The sequence below is a fragment of the Gopherus flavomarginatus genome, chromosome 18, assembly GCF_025201925.1.
Source record: "Gopherus flavomarginatus isolate rGopFla2 chromosome 18, rGopFla2.mat.asm, whole genome shotgun sequence".
In the NCBI taxonomy this organism is placed as follows: domain Eukaryota; kingdom Metazoa; phylum Chordata; order Testudines; family Testudinidae; genus Gopherus; species Gopherus flavomarginatus.
In genome coordinates, this window is record NC_066634.1 from 10,245,874 (window position 1) to 10,266,036 (window position 20,163).

Here is a 20,163-nt window from a genome sequence, read left to right on the forward strand (position 1 = left end):
GGTTTTTTTTGGGAGGCACAGATAACTATGTCCAGGTTGGAGTGGTTCCTGGGGGGTTTAGGGGGTTCCTGGGAGGCACAGATACCTAGGTCCATGCTGTAGGGGTCCCCGGGTGGATTAGGGGTTTTCTGAGGGGTACAGATACATACGTCTAGGCTGTAGGGGTCCCTGGGAGGCTTAGGGGGTTTGTGGGGGGCAGCGATACCTAAGTCCAGGCAATAGGGCTTCCAGGGGGAATTAGCGTGTTGGGGGCACAGATACCTAGATCCAGGCTGGAGGGTTCCCGATGGGGGGGGTCTTAGGCAGTTTGTGTTCGGCAAAGATACCTACCTCCAGGCTGGAGGGGTGTCTCGGCACTTAGGGATTGTGGGGGGGCACAGATACCTCCGTCCGGGCTGGAGGGTCCCTGGGGAGCTTAGCGGGTTCGTAGGGGGCACAGATACCTAAATCCAGGCTGGAGGGATCCAGGGGGGGCTTATGGGGTTCAGGGGGCACAGATACTTATCTCTAGGCTGTAGTGGTCCCTGGTGGGCTTAGGGGGTTTTGGGGGGCCCCAGATACCTAAGTCCATGCTGTAGGCGTCCCTACAGGTGCTTATGGGTTCATGGGGTGCACAGATACTTATGTCCAGGCTGGAGGAGGCAGGGGGGGTTGGGGTTTCATGGGGGGCACAGATACTAACCTCCAGGCTGTAGGAGTCCCAGGGGGGCTGTGGGGGAACAGATACCTACATCTAGGCTGGAGGGGTCCTGGGGGGTATAGAGGGTTTGTGGGGGGCACAGATACCTAGGTACAGGCTGTCGGTGTCCCGAGGAGATGAGGCGGTTCACTGGGGGCTCAGATACATCCAGGCTGGATGTGTCCCGAGGAGCTTAGGGGGTTCGTGCGGTGCTCAGACACCTGTGTCCAGGCTGTAGGGATCCCTGGGGGCTTAGGGGGTTCGTGGGGGTCACAGGTAGTTACGTCCAGGCTGAAGGGGTAATGGGAGTGCTTAAGGGATCGGGGCTGACACAGATACCTACGTCCAGGGTCTAGGGGTCCCGAGGGGATTGGGGGTTGAGGAGGGAACAGATACCTACGTCATAGCTGGAGGTGTCTTGGGTGGCTTAGGAGGTTCGTTGGAGTCACAGATACCTAAGTCCAGGCTGTAGGGGTTCCTGGGGCATTCAGGGATTTCTGGGGGTCACAGATACCTACGTGCAGACTAGAGGGGTCCCAGAGGTCTTAGGAGAATTATGGGGGTCACAGATACCTACATGCAGACTGGAGGGGTCCTGGAGCGCTTAGGAGATTTATGGGGGGCACAGATACCAACATACTGGCTGTAAAGTTCCCTGGGAGGCTTTCTGGGTTCGGGGGGCACAGATACCAATGTCCTGGCTGTAGATGTTCCTGGGGTACATAGAGGGGCTGTGGTCGCACATAACCCTACATCCAGGCTGTCGGGGTCCCGGGGGCCCCTGGCCAAATTGGATCCCCCTGGAAAAGTCTCCCTCACGGTGGCCCCAGGGCTGGAGGAGCTCCCACTCCCTGATATGGCGCAGAGGCTGCAGCAGGGGCACAGAGCTTCTCTGGTGTCAGGGCCACAGCGGGGCAGGGGTAAAGGAGTGAGACCAGAGAAGCTCTGTGCCCCTGCTGCAGCCCCCAGGTAATAGAAGGGAGTGGGAGCTCTTCCAGCCCTGAGGCCACCGTGGAGGAACATCTACAGCCAGGACATTGGTATCTGTCATACATTAGAAGCAAGAGGAAGACTAAGGACAGGGTAGGCCCACTGCTCAGTGAGGAGGGGGAAACAGTAACGGGAGACTTGGAAATGGCAGAGATGCTTAATGACTTCTTTGTTTCAGTCTTCACTGAGAAGTCTGAAGGAATGTCTAGTATAGTGAATGCTTACGGGAAGAGGGTAGGTTTAGAAGAGAAAATAAGGAAAGAGCAAGTAAAAAATCACTTAGAAAAGTTAGATGCCTGCAAGTCACCAGGGCCTGATGAAATGCATCCTAGAATACTCAAGGAGTTAATAGAAGAGGTATCTGAGCCTCTAGCTATTATCTTTGGGAAATCATGGGAGACGGGGGAGATTCCAGAAGACTGGAAGGGGGCAAATATAGTGCCCATCTATAAAAAGGGAAATAAAAACAACCCAGGAAACTACAGACCAGTTAGTTTAACTTCTGTGCCAGGGAAGATAATGGAGCAGGTAATCAAAGAAATCATCTCCAAACACTTGGAAGGTGGTAAGGTGATAGGGAATAGCCAGCATGGATTTGTAAAGAACAAATCGTGTCAAACTAATCTGATAGCGTTCTTTGATAGGATAACGAGCCTTGTGGATAAGGGAGAAGCGGTGGATGTGATATACCTAGACTTTAGTAAGGCATTTGATACGGTCTCGCATGATATTCTTATAGATAAACTAGGAAAGTACAATTTAGATGGCGCTACTATAAGGTGGGTGCATAACTGGCTGGATAACCGTACTCAGAGAGTAGTTGTTAATGGCTCCCAATCCTGCTGGAAAGGTATAACAAGTGGGGTTCCGCAGGGGTCTGTTTTGGGACCGGTTCTGTTCAATATCTTCATCAACGATTTAGATGTTGGCATAGAAAGTACGCTTATTAAGTTTGCGGATGATACCAAACTGGGAGGGATTGCAACTGCTTTGGAGGACAGGGTCAAAATTCAAAATGATCTGGACAAATTGGAGAAATGGTCTGAGGTAAACAGGATGAAGTTCAATAAAGATAAATGCAAAGTGCTCCACTTAGGAAGGAACAATCAGTTTCACACATACAGAATGGGAAGAGACTGTCTAGGAAGGAGTATGGCAGAAAGAGATCTAGGGGTCGTAGTGGACCACAAGCTTAATATGAGTCAACAGTGTGATACTGTTGCAAAAAAAGCAAACGTGATTCTGGGATGCATTAACAGGTGTGTTGTAAACAAGACACGAGAAGTCATTCTTCCGCTTTACTCTGCGCTGGTTAGGCCTCAACTGGAGTATTGTGTCCAGTTCTGGGCACCACATTTCAAGAAAGATGTGGAGAAATTGGAGAGGGTCCAGAGAAGAGCAACAAGAATGATTAAAGGTCTTGAGAACATGACCTATGAAGGAAGGCTGAAGGAATTGGGTTTGTTTAGTTTGGAAAAGAGAAGACTGAGAGGGGACATGATAGCAGTTTTCAGGTATCTAAAAAGGTGTCATCAGGAGGAGGGAGAAAACTTGTTCACCTTAGCCTCCAATGATAGAACAAGAAGCAATGGGCTTAAACTGCAGCAAGGGAGATTTAGGTTGGACATTAGGAAAAAGTTCCTAACTGTCAGGGTAGTTAAACACTGGAATAGATTGCCTAGGGAAGTTGTGGAATCTCCATCTGTGGAGATATTTAAGAGTAGGTTAGATAAATGTCTATTAGGGATGGTCTAGACAGTATTTGGTCCTGCCATGAGGGCAGGGGACTGGACTCGATGACCTCTCGAGGTCCCTTCCAGTCCTAGAGTCTATGAGTCTATGAGTAATCTGTGCCCCCCATAAACCACCTAATCCCCACGGGAACCCCTACAGCCAGGATGTTGGTATCTGTCCCCCTATAAATCTCCTAAGCCCTCTGGAACCCTTCCAGTCTGAACGTAGGTATCTGTGACCCCCAGAAATCCCCGAATACCCCAGGAACCCCTACAGCCTGGACTTAGGTATCTGTGACTCCAACGAACCTCCTAAACCACCCAGGACCCCTTCAGCTAGGACGTAGGCATCTGTTCCCCCCTCAACCCCCAATCCCCTCGGGACCCCTAGACCCTGGACGTAGGTATCTGTGTCCGCCCCGATTCCTTAAGCACCCCCATTACCCCTTTAGCCTGGACGTAGGTATCTGTACTCCCACAAACCCCCTAAACGTCCCAGCGACCTCTTCAGCCTGGAAGTCCCTATCTGTGACACCCACGAACCTCTAACCTCCCAGGGATCCCTACAGCCTGGACACAGGTGTCTGAGCACCCCACAAACCCCCTAAGCTCCTCGGGACACATCCAGCCTGGATGTATCTGAGCCCCCAGTGAACCGCCTCATCTCCTCGGGACACCGACAGCCTGTACCTAGGTATCTGTGCCCCCCACAAACCCCCTATAACTCCCAGGACCCATCCAGACTAGATGTAGGTATCTGCACCCCCACAGCCTCCCTGGGACTCCTACAGCCTGGAGGTTTGTATCTGTGCCCCTCATGAAACCCCAAACCCCCTGTCCCCTCCAGACTGGACATAAGTATCTGTGCACCCCACGAACCCATAAGCACCTGTAGGGACGCCTACAGCATGGACTTAGGTCTCTGGGGCCCCCCAAAACCCCCTAAGCCCACCAGGGACCCCTATAGCCTAGAGATAAGCATCTGTGCTCCCTGAACCCCATAAGCCCCCCCTGGACCCATCCAGCCTGGACTTAGGTATCTGTGCCCCACATGAACCCGCTAAGCCCCCCAGGGACCCTCCAGCCTGGATGGAAGTATCTGTGCCCCCCACAACCCCTAAGTGCCGAGAAACCCCTCCAGCCTAGAGGTAGTTATCTCTGCCCACCAGAAACCGCTTTAGCCCCCCCAGGGACCACTCCAGCCTGTATGCAGATATCTGTGCCCAACACAAACGGCGTAAGCCCCCCCCCCGGGAACCCTCCAGCCTGAACCTAGGTATCTGTGCCCCCCCAACACACTAATTCCCCCTGGAAGACCTATTGCCTGGAAGTAGGTATCTCTGCCCCCCACAAACCCCCTAAGCCTCCCAGGGACCCCTACAGCCTAGACGTAGGTATCTCTGCCACCCAGAAAACCCCTAATCCACCCAGGGAACCCTACAGCATGGACCTAGGTATCTGTGCCCCCCAGGAACTCCCTAAACCCCCCAGGAACCACTCCAACCTGGACATAGATATCTGTGCCTCCCAAAAAACCCTAAGCCCCCCGGGACCCCTAGAGTATGGAGATAGGTATCTCTGCCATCCGCAAAAACCCCTAATCCTCTCCGGAACCTCTCCAGCCTGGATGTACATATCTGTGCCCCTCCCCACAAACCACCTAAGCCCCCCGGGACCCCTCCAGCCTGGATGTAGGTATCTGTGCCCCCCCAAAGCCCTAAGCCCCCCCAGAATGCCTATAGCCTGGACGTAGGTATCTGTGTCTCCTACAGTACCACTAAGCCCCCCCCAGGGACCCCTCCAGGACATACATAGGTATCTGTGCCCCTCACCAAGTCCCTATACCCCCAGGGATCACTGTGCTCACCACAACTCCCTAAGCGTCCAGGGACCCCTTCAGCCTGGACGTAGATATTGCTGTCCCCCAGGAAGCATTTAATCCTCACCAGGACCTCTACAGCCTGGACGCAAGTACCTATGCCCCTCACAACCCCCCTAACTCTCCCAGGGTCCCGCCCATACTGGATGTAGGTATCTGTGACCCTACGAACCCCCGTAAGCCCTCGAGGGATCTCTACAGCCTCCACGTAGGTGCGATGCTCTCTGCATTACCCTGTGTGGCCACATGGTGTCACTGTTGCTCCATGCAGGAAATGCTCTGTGTATTACCCTGCGTGACCACACGGTGTCACTGTTGCTCCATGCAGGAAATGCTCTGTGCATTACCCTGTGTGGCCACACGGTGCCACTGTTGCTCCATGCAGGAAATGCTCTGGGCATTACCCTGCATGGCCACATGGTGTCACTGTTGTTCCATGTGGGAAATGCTCTGGGCATTACTGTGATGGAGTGGGGACTGTCTGTGTGGGGGATGGGAGAGCAGGGGGTGACTTTAGGTGAGGGACAGGACCTAAGCCTGTAACTTGAGCTAGGCAGGGCTGAGAGAGTGAGCACCTTTGCCCAGGAAGCTGGACACAGGAAGGGGTCGGCTGGAGGGAGTTAGTTCAGTTTTTTTTTGGAGCTGGGTAGTTGGAATTCAGAGAATCCCAAACTGGGAACTAAGCTTCCTGAACCCCCAGAAGGACTCGACTGACGGGTCCTGGTTGTGCCCCAAAGCCCTGCTGTATCCTTCGTTCCTGTTGGCCAAAACAACCCTCTGTTTTACTGGCTGGCTGAGTCACTGTGTGTCCCTGGAAGAGGGGTGCAGGGCCAGATTCCACCACACTCCATGACACCCACTAAGCCCCTCTGGGACCCCTGCAGCTGGGACGTAGGTATCTGTGCCCCCAACCAAGCCCCTGAGCCCCCCAGGGACCCCTACAGCCTGGACCTAGATCTCTGTGCCCCCCAGGAACCTCCTCAAATCCCCAGGGACCCCTTCAGCCTGGACATAGGTGGAACCCGTCTGCCAGGCTGAATTGATAGCAGCAAGGGCTGGGTTCAATACATAGGGGTCCCTTCCCTATTACGTAATGCAGACCAGATCGAGCCCTCACCCAGTGACATGGGAAAATTTTACATTCACACCCCTAGGTGCCTCAAAGAGGCAATACTTCCCCTCTCGCAATCATAGAATCTGGGTATAGCAGAAAATTTTTAATAACGTGAGATAAACAACATAGCATTAAATTTGGAAAACACCTCAACTAGGCCGTGTCCTTTTCCCTGGGCTCTAGAATCTAGCAATCCCGAAATCACCCCAAGACTCCAAAGTACAATACCTCAAATATTTCAAGACTCCAGCAACCCCATAATCACCCACATTCCCGCAGCCCCAGAGTTCAAGAGTCTATCTGCCGGGTTTTCCCCCCTGCCAGCCTGGGTAGAAAGGGGCACCTTACGTGGTCCACTGCTGTCTGCCCTGCCTCTCCGTGGGATTCTGCTTCAACCTTTCCCACAAACTGCTCAGCTCAGTCCACCAGCTGCTCTGCTCCACCAGCCAACCTGTGATCTGCTCCAGCTGTCTCCAAAAACTGCTTAGCTTACTTCACTCCGTGAGCCATTCCAAGTGTTCCACAAACTGCTCTTCTCCATCAGCTGCTCTGCAATATAGTTTCAAACTCCCCCACTATTTAACACAGCACTTCAGTGACTTCAGGTCAGGAACCTGGATCTTCAGTTATTTAGAAAATCAACAACCAGCTCTACTATTCAACTATTAAAAGAGAAGAAGATGTAATTGGTGTTTCTGGCTCATCCAAGGAGCCCACTCCCTTGTCTAGTGAGTGCCACTCAACTGATGGTGAGAATCCCTGTCTCAAAGCTGTTTCACAGTTCCTCATCCACACAATCAGGGTGACAACACTCCACATCTCACACCCCAACAACAAATAAACTGGGGATACCATAGCTGCCAAAGTAACCATCCCAGGCTGCCGTGGCCGTATCACGCATGGTGAGTGTGTCTATGCAAACATGATCAGACCCTGAAATCCTTTTCCACACTTGCCATAATTCACCACCAGATGTGAGGGTAGAGTTCATCCTGCTTCTGCTTACATAGGTATCTGTGCCCCGCACAACCCCCTAATCCCACCAGAACCCATCTAGCCTGGATAATGGTATCTGTGCTCTCCACAAACCTCTAAGCCCCCCAGGGAACCCACAAGCCCAGATGTAGGCATCTGTATGCCCCACACACCCCTTAATACCCACAGGAACCTTCCAGACTGTAGGTAGGTATCTGTGACCCCTACAGCCCCACAAAGTCCCTCGGGACCCCTACAGCATGGATGTTTGTATCTGTGACCGACAAAAACCGCCTAAGCTACCCAGGGCCACCTACCATCAGGATGTAGGTATCTGTTCCCCCCCAAACACACCTAATCCCCCCGGAACCCCTCCAGCCTAGATGTAGGTATCTCTGACCCCACGAATCCGCTAAGACATGACAGGACCCCTCCAGCATCGACATAGGTATCTGTGCCCACACAACCCTCCTAAGACCCCCAAAACCCCTCCAGCCTAGACGCAGGTATCTGTGCCCAGCATGAACCCCCTAAGGTCCCTAGGACCCCTCTTGCCTGGATGAATGTATCTGTGCCCCTTACAAACCCCTAAGCCCCCCCCAGGATCCCTATAGACCGGACGTAGATATCTGTGCACCCTCACGAACCCACTGATACTCCCAGCGACCCCTACAGCATGGAAGTAGGTATCTGTACCCCAAAATTCCCCAAAGCAACCCCAGGACCCCTACAGCCTCGATATAGGTATCTGTGCCCCCGCACAACTCCCTAATACCCCCAGAACTCCTCCAGCCTGGACGTAGATATTTGTGACTTCCAGGAACCCCCAAAGCCCTCCCCAGGACTTCTCCAGTCCCTACATAGGTATCTCTGCCCCCCACCAGCCTTCTAAGACCCATAGGGCCCCCACCAGCCTGGTTATAGCTATGTGTACGCCACACAAACCCCCTAAGCTCCCCAGGGCCCCCTCCAACCGGTACCTAGGTATCTGCGCAACCACAAACCCTTAAGTCCCCCAGAGACCCCTCCAGACCATACGTAGGTTTCTGTGACCCTTACCAACTCCTTAAACCCCCAGGGACCACTACAGCATGGACATATGTATCTATGCTCACCACAACCCCCTAAGCCATCCAGGGACCTCTCCAGCCCTGACGTAGATATTTGTGCCCCTCATGAAGCCCCTAATGCCCACCAGAATGTCTCCAGCCTGGACGTAGCTATCTGTGCCCCCCACGACCCCTAAGTCCCCCAGGGATCTCTACAGCCTCTACATAGGCGTGATGCTCTGTGCATTACCCTGCATGGCCACATGTTGTCACTGTTCCTCTATGAGAGAAATGCTCTGTGCATTACCCTGCGTGGCCACATGGAATCACTCTTGCTCCATCCAGGAAATGCTCTGTGCATTTCCCTGCATAGCCACATGGTGTCACTGTTGCTCCATGCAGGAAATGCTCTGTCCATTACCTGGTGTGGTCACAAGGTGTCAATGTTGCTCCATGCGGGAAATGCGCTCTGCATTATCCTGCATGGCCAAACGGTGTCACTCTTGCTCCATGCAGGAAATGCTCTGTGCATTACCCTGCATGGCCACACGGTGTCACTCTTGCTCCATGCAGGAAATGCTCTGTGCATTACCCTGTGTGGCCACACGGTGTCACTCTTGCTCCATGCAGGAAATGCTCTGTGCATTACCCTCTGTGGCCACATGGTGTCACTGTTGCTCCACGGGGGAAATGCTCTGGGCATTACTGTGATGGAGTGGGGACTGTCTGTGTGGGGGATGGGAGAGCAGCGGGTGACTTTAGGTGAGAGACAGGACCTAAGCCTGTAACTTAAGCTAGGCAGCGGGGAGGGGGTCAGCACCTTTGCCCTGGAAGCTGAATAAAGGAAGGGGCTGGCTGGAGGGAGTTAGTTCAGTTTTTGTTTGGATCTGGGTTGTTGGAATTCAGGGAATCCCAAACTGGGAACTAAGCTTCCTGAACCCCCAGAAGGACTCGATTGAGGGGTCCTGGTGGTGCCCAAAAGCCCTGCTGTATCCTTCATTCCTGTTGGCCAAAAAAACCTTCTGTTTTACTGGCTGGCTGAGTCACTGTGTGTCCCAGGAAGAGGGGTGCAGGGCCAGATTCCACCACACTACGTTACAACCCCTAAGTCCCTCTGGGACCCCTGCAGCCTGGACGTATGTATCTATGCTCACCACAACCCCCTAAGCCATCCAGGGACCTCTCCAGCCCTGACGTAGATATTTGTGCCCCTCATGAAGCCCCTAATGCCCACCAGAATGTCTCCAGCCTGGACGTAGCTATCTGTGCCCCCCACGACCCCTAAGCCCCCCAGGGATCTCTACAGCCTCTACATAGGCGTGATGCTCTGTGCATTACCCTGCGTGGCCACATGGAATCACTGTTGCTCCATCCAGGAAATGCTCTGTGCATTTCCCTGCATGGCCACATGGTGACACTGTTGCTCCATATGGGAAATGTTCTGTGCATTACCTGGTGTGGCCACACGGTGTCACTGTGGCTACATGCGGGAAATGCTCTGTGCATTACTGTGATGGAGTAGGGACTGTCTGTGTGGGGGATGGGAGAGCAGGGGGTGACTTTAGGACCGGACACGTGCTCAGCCTGTAACCTGAGCTAGGCGGGGGGAGGGGTCAGCACCTTTGCCCGGGAAGCTGGACACAGCAAATGGCCAGCTGGAGGGAGTTGGGTTAGTTCAGTTTCAGTTTTGGTCTGGGTGGTTGGAATTCAGGGATTCCCAAACTGGGAACTAAGTTTCCTGAACCCCTAGAAGGACTTGATTGTGGGGTCCTGCTTTTGCCTCCAAGCTCTGCTGTATCCTTCGCTCCTGTTGTCCAATAAACCTTCTGTTTTACTGGCTGGCTGAGAGTCACTGTGAGTCCCAGGAAGAGGGGTGCAGGACCGGACTCCCCCACACTCCGTGACAGACCCTAAGCCCCTCCGAGACCCCTGCAGCCTGGACGTAGGTATCTGTGCCTCCCACCAAACACCTAAGACACTCAGAGATCCCTCCAGCCTGAACTTAGGTATCTGTGCCCCCCACAAACCCCCTAAGCCCCCGAGGGACCTATACAGCCAGAACATTGGTATCTGTACCCCATATAGACTCCATAAGCCCCTTGCGACACTCCAGTGTGCACGTAGGTATATGTGCCCCTCAGAAACCCTCTAAGCCCCCAGGAACCCCTACAGCCTGGACATAGGTATTTGCACTCCCACAACCCCCCTAACCCCCCCCTCCCGGGACATCTACAATCTGGACGTAGATATCTGTGCCCCTCACGAAACCTCTAACCCCCCCTGGGAACGATACAGCCTGGACATACGTATCTGTGCCCACTCGAACCCCTAAAACCCACTGGTACCCCTACAGCCTGGACATCATAGGTGTCTTTGGCCCCCACAAATCCCCTAAGACTCCCAGGATTCCTCCAGCCTGGACATAGGTATCTTTGCCCCCCACTAACCCCCTAAGCCCCCCTGGTAACCCTACAGCCTGGATGTAGGAATATGTGCCCCCCACGAACCCTCTAAGCCCCCATGGGACCCTAGAGCATGGAGATTGGTATCTGTGTCCCCCCCAAACTCTCTAAGCCCCCCAGGGACCGCTATGGCCTGGACATAGGTATCTGTGCACCCCAAGGCCCCTAAGATCCCCCGGACCTCTGCAGCCTGGCTGTAGGTGTGACGGTGCTGCCCGTGGGAGCCAGCTCAGCTCACTCAATCAGAGTGAATTGCAGACAAAACAGGGCAGACAAATCCCAAACGCTGCTGGTTATTTCAATACTTAGATTTACCAAGCCAGCACAAAACAGCTTCTGTAGTACCTCACTGGTTACTTAGAAGTTTAAACCACGCAGTTCCCTTAAAGTACCCAGCCTCAGGCCTCCGTCCAGACACACCTGTTAGATATGATGATGATTCCTGAAAATCTTACTTCATCATATAAAAGAAAAGATTCTTCCGATCCCAAAGGATCAGCCACATAACCAGGTTCAATTATAACTTAGATTTTACCTAAAATACATGCTATAGCCAATTCTTATTAACTAAGCTAAAATTTATTAGAAAAGAAAAGAGAGAGAGTGAGTGTTGGTTAAAAGGTTCATAGACATATAGACTTGAATTCAATTTTTGAGGTTCAGATACAAAGTAGAGATGAGCTTGTAGTTGCCAAAAGTCCTTTTAGAAATAGTCCATAGGTTATAATCCAATGTCCATATTCAGGGTGGCTCCAGTCAATGACTGGGGATCTCAATCCTTGTGGCTTAAGGTTTCCCCCTCTTGAAACCCAAAGCAGATCTGAGATGAAGAAGGATCGTGTCCCAGGTTCTTAAACATTTCCAGCAGCCTTTCAGCCTGAGAAAACAATAGGCTTAACTCTTCTTCCAAACATCCTGGCAATTAGTACATCCATCAAACAGTTCAGATACAGATTACCACAACCTTCAAAGAGACACAGACAATAATACTATTTCACTCAAGTATCATCATAAATGTTAATATTCTTTTTTTGCTCTTTGAATTAAAACTATAGCAATAGACAAGACTTGTTTGCTGACATCACAAGACCTGAGCAAACACCTCCCCTTCCACCTCTAACACTGCAGACTTGCATTTCAAAGCTCTGTTCATTTACATATCTTGTTAACCAGTTTTTAAGGTTCACCCACGGGTCAGGTCAGTCGGTGAGGTGAGTTAATTAACTCTTTCTGGCCCTGTCACCTTTCAATGAGATATTAGATTATACTTATAATGTCACAGTCTCGGTGAGTTGACTGCTGCAGCTCCCCGTAGACTCTGCCTGCGCCTCTCACCGAGCTGGAGTACAGCAGGCGAGGGGAGAGCACTCAATGTATTGCATCTACACTAGACGCGATATATCAACCCCCGCTGGATCGATCGCTGCCCACCGATTCGGCAGGTGGTATAGACATACCCCGAGTATCTGGTGATCGGAGCTGGACCCCCGAGGGGGACACATTGAAGGAACTCAGGGGTTAAGGTGCCTCTATTGTCAACTGTCAGGGCTGCTGTGGCTCAGAGGAGGGTGCTTGACTGCCTGGCAGGCTTAGACACCGCAAGCGTTGGAGGTGGGAGAAGTGAAGCGGCCACGGCGTGCTCGGGGTGCTCGTGCTCGGAGCAGGGGTGAGCTCGGTCGACGGGGGTGCCGCAGGGCAGAGCAGGAGAGTTGCCACAAGAGGGGAGCCTCAGGGTGGAGGGGGGAGCTGCCACAGGTGGGGCGCCTAAGGGCAGGGGTGCTGGCGGGGAGGGTGCAAGGTGGAAGTTTCGCCTAGGGCATGAAACTTCCTTGCACCGGCCCTGCCCCACGCCCTGCCTGCAGCCAGCCCTGCACCCCCTGCCCTGCCCTGCCGGCAGTCAGCCTCTGTCTCCAGCCAGTCCTGCACCTTCTGCTTTGCCTGCACCAGCCGCATCCTCCCTGCCCTGTCTCCAGCCAACCCCTGATGCACCCCCCTGCCTGAAGCCAGCCAGCCACGCAGCCCTTGCCCTGCCTGAAGCCAGACCCTACCTCCAGCCAACCCCACATCCACTGGTGCCCTGCACTTCCCAGGGCAGTAACCCTGCACATCTGCTTCAATGAGGGGGGCAGGGAGCAGCTGGGACCCACACATGTGCACACCCTAGGGTGACCAGACAGCAAGTGTGAAAAATCGGGACGGCGTGGGGGGTAATAGGATCCTAGATAAGACCCCAAAATTCGGACTGTCCCTATAAAATTGGGACATCTGGTCACCACAGCACACCCCCAGGACTCCTGAGTTCCATTGCTGGGTTTCCTATTGGTTCCTCTGCTGGTTGTTTTCCTTTTTCTGGGGACTTTGGGCAAGTTGCTCCCCACTCTCGGGCTCTGTCCCCAGCAGTCAAATGGGGATTTCATACCTTCCCACTATTGGAAAGTGCTGGGAGAATCCCCCAGCAAAAGCTGCTCTGAGAGTGCTAAGCAGCATCTGACCATTCAAGGTCGGAGCTCACTGCCCAGGAGGAGTGCTTGGCTCTGGGGTTTCACTTCAGCCCAGTGTAGAGAGAGAGCCCTAACCATGGAGTTTGGCTCAAGAAGACCAAGTCTCCAATTTGTTAAGGGTGTTTTGAATTTCAATCCTGTGCTCCAAAGTGCTTGGTGTCAGTTGTAAACTTTAGGAGCATGCTCTCCACTCCATTTTCCAAATCATTCATGAAAATATAGAATAGTACCTGACACCGGACTGATCCCTGCCAGACCCACTAGGTTCACCCTCCCCGTTGGGCAGCTAAACATGGAGAAGGGCTCCTGGAGTCTTGGCTTTCAACCAGCTCTGCACCCACATTACACTGATTGCAGCTGGACTACATTTCCCTCGTTTGCTTCTGAGAATGTCCTATGGGACTGTGTCAAAAGCCTTAGTAACACCAAGCTAGATCCCATCTATTGTTTACTCACCTCTACCAGGCCCAGAACCCTGCCAAAGAAGGAAAGAGGATTGGTTTGGAATGATTTGTTCTTGACAATTCCACGCTCACTAGTCATAAGAACCAAATCATCCTGTAGGTGCTGCTGACAAACTGAGTGTTTAAGAATGTATTGCAGGATCTCTCCAGCTATGGCAGTCAGGCTAGCTAGTCTGTAAGTCCCAGAGGTCTTTTTGTTCCCTTTGAAAGATAGGTCCTGTCTTGTTCATGGATGGGAAGATGTTCTTTTTCAGGGGTCTCAGACGAGAACTGGGGCACAACACCTGGTTTGTTAAGGCCACAAAAACGGAGGCAGGAACCTCTTCTCTGCTGCTGGCAAAGAACCACAGGTACCTAAAAGATAGGGACTCACATCTTTGAATGGGCTTTAAAAAGGCAGTGGTTAATAAGTTTGGCCCCGACCATTTCTTGTTTCCACAGACTAGACATTTTAGCAAACTTTAGAATTCCTTGGTGCTAAACACTGTGAAACTCCCCTTTCTCCTTCACAGAGGGCTTTAATACTCCTTATCACACTTGGGCTCTAAACTGCCCATAGTTCGAGAACTGTTCCTGTTCCGATTGGACAGATGGGAGAAGGGAAGTGACCTACCCAAGGCCTACACAACAAGGCGATGGCAGAGCCAGAAAGAGAAGCAACCAGTTCTGACTCCTGTTCTAACAGATGAAAACACCCCAGAGCCCAGGAATCGAGATGGTGGGAAAATTTCATTCAAACCGTTTCTGTCCGAAAATCCCATTTAGACTAAACCAGTTTGTTTCTCAAAATCATAACAAGTGGGATGAAAGATCTTTGCAAAAATATTTTGTTGCAAAACAAAAGCATCTCCTCTTTGTCAGAGTGTGTTAAATTGTCTACTCGCACACAAAGAGGAGACACTTACATCTCAACCATTAGATAAGATGCTTCAATCTGAGCTAAGTCGTTGCTACTATTAACAATTTCAAAATAAAAAAATACAAATAAAATAGACTATTTCAGCTAATCTATTATGTCATAATCTGGGAAACTTCATATTATGCACTACTTCTAGTGACACTCCCAAATGGATCCGCATCCTTCACCCACCATGAGGTAGGTAAGAGCGGATCATTATTATCCCTACTTGAAAGAGGGAGAAGCTCAGGCTGAGAAAGGAGAATTGACTTGTCTTAGGTCACACAGCCCGTCAGAGGCAGTGTTGGGAATAGGACCGAAGAGCCCTGATTTTCAAACAAACCATCGGATCTTGAATTTCAGACATTGAATGACCTGAATACTGTGCTCTCAGATGAGCTCCAGACCAACAACAGTGACAGTAATTATTCAGCAAGTATTTGAGGAGAACTGCAGTGTTAGAGGGAATCATCAACTGCTCAGAGACAATTAATGCAGAGAAGCAGCAAAATTAATCAAAGATAGAACTGGTTCTGACTTATTTACTTGATCTTAAAAGAGAACAACAAGGACCTGAGTCTCCTCCCTGTCAATATCCCCCTGCTCAACCAATCAGGGTAGAGACGGAGGACGGGAGGCTGAGGGTTCTCACCAGAGAGCCCAAAGGATGGCCCAGGTCACCGGTGGGGATCACTGCCCGAGCACTATTTCAGTCCCACATTTTTGGGTGGACCTTCCATAGTGGGAGCTGCAGAGGACTTCCCTGCAACACACACACACACACCTCCGTCCTGTTGTTGGGAAGGGAACAGGAGAAAGGACAAAAGAAGCAAGAGAAGAAGAGGAGGGAGGGATGGAGGAAGAGGTGAAACAAAAAGGACAAACCCTAATGTCCCCAGCGATTCTAAGGGACAAAATCCCAGGTGCGCAATAAAATTCTGCCTCCTTAAGCTCGTGTTTTCCATGCCTAGAATTCACTTGTCACCAGATAGATCAGACTGAACAGGTTTCAAACCTCCAGGAGGCTCTTACCTTCTAAACAGGGACGGCTGTTTTCTAGTAAAATCACTACAAGGGAAGGAGGAAACTCGAAAGAGGTTCCTCCTGGCGCTCACGTCCATGACCCCAAATAATCTCTCAGTCCTCAAAGAGAGACCTGGAGAAGGAAACGTGCTGAAGCAAAGCCACAGAGGTCTCTGAGGTTTCCCTGGCCCCTCGCCCCTGTCCTGCCTGGCTGATGTCAGCATCTCTCTGTGAGGTCACCACCTCCCCACCACCTTTGACCAATAGTCTGAGGTCCTGCAAAAGGCCTTTGTGATGTCACTGCCACACCCCTCCCTTGCTGGGCTAATGTCCTGCCCCTGGCCAGGCACTTTGGAGGTTTGAGCTACTCCCTGTGGATCACCCCACTCAAGGAGCGTTCGTTCTAGGCAGCAAGCCGGCTAGACAGGAAAACATCAGACGCTGCTCCCAATGCTACACTCAGTTTTTCAGAAATTAGTCGACTTCATGGTCAGAAGACACCATTAGAGCATCTAACCTGCATATCACAGGCCTCCTGTATGACATAACAGCTACTTTGGGGGCAAACACATTCCAGAAAGGCATCTAGTCTTCATTAAATGACATCAGGAGATGGTGAATCCACCACTTTCCTTGGTAGCTTGCTCCTGTGGTGAATCATCCTCGCTGTTGACTATTGTGCCTCAGTTGTAATATGAATTTGTCTCTTTTCACTTTCCAGCCATTGGGTCTTGTTATGCCTTTCTCTGCTCCATTCAAGAGCCCGTAAATACCCAATCTTTTCTCTCCATTAAGGCCCTTCAACATTTCAATGAAATCACCTTTCAATCTTCTTTTGATAAGCTAAACAGGTTGAGCTCTTTCAATAGCTCACTGGAAGGCATTTTTCTCCAGCCCTCAAAACATTTGGTGGCTCTTTGCTGCCCTAGCTCCAATTTCACAACATCTTTTTCAAATGAGGATACCAGAACTGGAGGCAGTATAAAGGTTGTATAAAGGTAAAATTAAATAGGTTGCAGAGGAGTTTTTTTAATTTCGGCTTTTGTTGCTAAAAATTTTGTCTCTCTGCGGTGAGAAAAAAACACTCCCCGAATGCCAAAATTTGAGCCATGAAAAGCGGCAGTGTGAACAGCGCATCATAGGTGGAGCTGTGCTCCCGGTGACAAAGCTCCTGCCCCTCATTGGAGGTAGTTTGGCTTTGTTGCCGGGGAAGCTCTCTCTCAGCGATAAGGACGGCCACACAGCGCACCTTACAATGGCATGGTTAGAGTGGCACAGCTGCACCGTGGTAAGGTGCGCGGTGTAGACACAGCCTCAGAGCTGGGGAAAGCCGACAGGCGCTGAGGAGCACAGGGTTCAGACAGAGACATCCGTTAGGAGAGGAACTATTCACAGGGATTCTCTATAGCCTAGTAAGGTGGAGAGGATGGAAGATGATAATGTACAGGTAGGTTCTGATGAGAAACAGTGAAATGAAAGAGTCTCCCTCAATTACATCATGTAATAGCAGACAGCTAAAATGGGACACATTTTAGAAGTGCTTAAATACAAACGCTAAACGTCTAAGTACTAAGACTGGTGAATTTGAGTGCCTGGTATTGAGTGACGATATTGATAGAATAGTCATCACAGAAACCCTTGCACCCCCTCCTGCACCCACATGGGGAGACTGACCTGTGTGCATGGAGCAGCTGGCATTGCTGCCCCCCACTCCTCCCTGGAACGCTGCTCATCTGGGCACCCCTAGGGGCTGTGGGATGTGGGGGCAAGAAGTGAGATCATCCGAGATCCCTGCATCCAGGTCACTTTCCTCAGCCGGGCTGCATAGCGGGAGGGCAGAGAGCAGCAGCTTCTGATGCTCCCCTCACAGCACAGCCCAAGTGGGAAAAGTGACCAGGACGCATGGAGCACATAGGGTTGCTCCTTACTCCCCTCAAACCTCTATGGACCCATGGAGGAGCATTGGGGCAGGGGAGAGCAGTGAGCACCTTTGCACTGCCACACGGTGCCCTTTGACCCCTGGAGCCCTGGGCGGCTATCGGGGGGCACCACCCCTAAGGCTGGCCAGGCTCCCCAGAACGAGCAGCAGAAAACACAGAGACTGGCCACACACTGAGCAGTGGTGGCCTGGGCGGCTCGTAATGGAGGCTCAGGGGGGAGGGGTGTCATAACATTTTTTCCCAGATTTGGACCTTAGCGTCCAAAATATGGGTGTTAGCATGAAAACCTCCAAGCTTAGTTACCAGCTTGGACCTGGTAAAGCTGCCACCAGCCAGGGATTTATACAGTGCCTGGCTCGCTGTGGTCTCCCCAAAACCTTCCCCGGGGGACCCCCAGACTCAGATGCCTTGAGTCTCACAACAAAGGGGAATAAACCATTTCCCTTCCCCCTCCTCCCCTCCAGGTGTTCCCTCCCTGGGTTCCTGGAGAGATATACAGAAGCAAGCTCCGTGAATCTAAACAGAGGGACTCCCCCCTCCCTGTTTCCAGTCCTGGAAATAGAAGTACCAAGATAGCTAATCTCTCTTCCCCCTTACCCAGAGGGTATGCAAAGTCAGGCTAGTAAATCTAACACAACGAGATTTTCCCCCTGACTTCTTCCTCCCACCAATTCCCTGGTGAGCTGCAGACTCAATTCCCTGGAGTCTCCACTAAAGAAAAAGTCCAACAGGTCTTAAAAAGAAAGCTTTATATAAAAAGAAAGAAAAGGACATAAAAATGGTCTCTCTGTATTAAGGTGACAAATACAGGGTTATTTGCTTAAAAGAAAAAAATGAATAAACAGCCTTATCCAAAAAGAATACAATTTAAACATTCCAGCAACTACACACATGTAAATACAAAAAAAAACCAATATAAACTTATTGTCTTATTATCTTTGTACTTACAACTTGGAAACAGAAGATTAGAAAGGCAGGAGATAGAAAAATCACTCTCATAGCCGAGACGCCACAGACACAAGACAAAGAACAAAGAACTCACACACAAACTTCCCTCCACCCAGATTTGAAAAAGTCTTGTTTCCTGATTGGTCCTCTGGTCAGGTGTTTTAGGTTACTGGTGTTACCCCTTTATAGGTAAAAGAACATTAACCCTTAGCTATCTGTTTATGACAAGGGGGCTCAGCCTCCCCAAACCTTGCACTGCCAAGGGGACAGTGGGGCCCATGATCAGGGGCCCTGGCCAAGTTAGGTCCCCCTGGAAAAGTCTCCCCTATGTCAGCCCCAGGGCTGGAGGAGCTCCCACTCCCTGCTACAGCCCGGGGGCTGCAGCAGGGGCACAGAGCTTCTCTGGTCTCAGGGCAACAGCGAGGCAGGGGTAAAGGAGTGATAGGGTGGGGCTGGTGGGGGAAGGGGTGGAACAGAAGTGACAGTGGATGGGGCCATGGGTGGAAGGGGGTAGAGCCACAGACAGAAGGTAGGGGCATGGTTCTGGTGCTGGGGCCCCCACACTTGTTCTCCCTTTCCCGGGGGTTTGGCATCACTAGCCCCGGCTTAGCGAGTAGGGTTCAGTGGTCCCCATAATGTGGGGTGCGACTCCTAGGGGGACACAGAGGAACATTCATGGGGGCACCTCAGGACCTGAGCCAGCCCACATAGAGGGCAGGGAGGGAGCACCACTCTGCCACAGCTCTTCCCCAACCCCACCCTCAGCCTGAGACTCTGGCTCCCAGCCCGGCGTCGACCCCTTTACCCCTGTCCGCACCCCTCACCCCAGCAAGCAACAGCCCCACTCCTCCCAGCCCCGGTTCTTGACCGTGGCTTCCGAGGGGCCACAGCCATGGCTAAGAGGGCACAATGTGAAATGTTTGGGGACCACTGGTTTAGGGTGACGTCCTCAATCACTTCTCTGCAGTCCAATAAAAGCTATTCCTCACTCACCTACCCCTCCATCAGGACGGACTAGGTATGTTCTGCTGCCCTTCACTCATACAGGAAGGAGAATAACATTTCATTCCACTCAATCCTAAAGTCATTTGTAACCCAAGACCATCCCAAACTGGTCATTTTGGGGAAGCGGCCCCATCATGCTGCATAGCTAGGCAGAGTAGGTGTGTCTATGCAAACACGGTCTGTTCCGGAAGTCTTTCCCCAGCTCCTCACTAGGTGAGAGAGGGGAGCTCATTCAGACCCTGCTTTCGCTTAGTATTTAAAAACTCCTTAGTGTCCCTATCTCTGCCGGCCTTAGATTTCTCCTCCTGTCCGTTTTTTCACAACTCAGATGAGGTGACCGAGTGGTTAAGGTGATGGACTGCTATCCCATTATGCTCTGCCTGCATGGGTTCAAATCCCATTCTCATCAGAGGCATTTAGTCTTCACCCTCCTTTATAGACAACCATCTCCCCCTTTGGTACAATAACAGATCAAACAATGTTGCTTGTGTTACCCAAAATTG

General features: G+C 51.6%; 2 protein-coding genes across 3 annotated transcripts in view; one reads left to right on the plus strand and one right to left on the minus strand.

Annotated features, from left to right (window-relative positions):
• The window catches only part of LOC127036604 (zinc finger protein 560-like), a 984,895-nt gene that overhangs the window by 671,199 nt on the left and 293,533 nt on the right, over positions 1 to 20,163 (plus strand). The window lies entirely within an intron of this gene.
• The window catches only part of LOC127036606 (zinc finger protein 7-like), a 65,298-nt gene that overhangs the window by 13,509 nt on the left and 31,626 nt on the right, over positions 1 to 20,163 (minus strand). The gene's annotated exons all lie outside the window — the stretch shown is intronic.